General features: G+C 34.2%; 1 pseudogene; it reads right to left on the bottom strand.

The window, feature by feature from the left end:
* Positions 1-806: 806 nt before the first annotated feature.
* The window catches only part of LOC132305366 (acetolactate synthase 2, chloroplastic-like), a 4,889-nt pseudogene continuing 4,530 nt past the window's right edge, over positions 807-1,165 (bottom strand).

Below are 1,165 nucleotides of genomic sequence, written 5' to 3'. Positions count from 1 at the left end.
TAATTTATTAAAGCCAAACAAGCATTTAGGAGAAATACCACCAATAGATCCACCTTTCAAATGTAATTGCTCAAAATGACAAAAAGGGATCAAAATATTCTCCACTCAATCATCTTCTTTTATTTCGCTTCATATTGATTTCTATTACTTGGAAGCTACATTACTCAATTTGTAACATATTATTCATCATGTGCAAAGTATAGAATAAGAACAATCAGAACTGAAACAAATCACATGCATAACAAAACACAGCATAAAAAGTTGCATATTAAGAGTTAAATTATACATGAATATGCTAGACTATATCGGCACAACTACTTTACTATATATATATATATATATATATATATATATATATATAATGGGGCCCACAAATATACTACTGTATTAACTATGCAAATTGCATGCAACTAGTAATGGTAATGATGGCATTGAAATCATAGCCACAAAGGAATATATGTGATTGGTTAGCACTGTGTATAAATATATGATAGGAGGGTTATACCCATTGTACCTCAAAGTGAAGTAATAAAAGAACTCTCTTACTGCTCTATGTGCCTTCTTTCTCATGTGTGTGTGTGTGTGTGTGTGTGTTGGGGGGGGGGGGGGGATTGGGGGGGGGGGTGTTTGCTGGGTGTTTTATCTTTATATTTACAATAACTATAGAATAAAAATACTATTTATTGAAACAATAAACAATAACATTGCAAATAATTAACTTAGAAAGCACAGATCAAACCTTTTTTTGCTAAGTCTAGAATTGCTAAATAGAATATGTTTGAACCATGATTCGCTCCTCCAGAAGATCAATATATGGATGTCCCGTCAACCTCAATAATCACATCTTTGAAGGATTCATCACTGGGGACCATAGGGAGGACATGCTCTTGACAAGGTTCGACAACATCTAATAAGTACGGCCCATGCGTATCCAACATTTCCTAAATTACACCCAAGATCTCCTTTCAATATCACAAGGGCAGTAGGTAATAAGCTTTTGCAAACTATAACACAACCCGAAATTTCTAACACTTTTGATGGGCTACCTAGATATGTTTGTGCTTATTAGCCTTAAAGAAATGATACTCCCAATGGGCAAATATACCCTCAAATGTTGATCATTCAGCAACATCATCTTAACGGGAAGATTCTCTAGCCATACTGT

Source organism: Cornus florida, unplaced genomic scaffold (assembly GCF_030987335.1).
Source record: "Cornus florida cultivar Cherokee Brave unplaced genomic scaffold, ASM3098733v1 CherokeeBrave_3.0.0_Hap2_Chr04, whole genome shotgun sequence".
NCBI classification, from domain to species: domain Eukaryota; kingdom Viridiplantae; phylum Streptophyta; class Magnoliopsida; order Cornales; family Cornaceae; genus Cornus; species Cornus florida.
The sequence above is the reverse complement of the archived record's forward strand: the minus strand, read 5'-3'. Positions and strand labels throughout refer to the sequence as shown.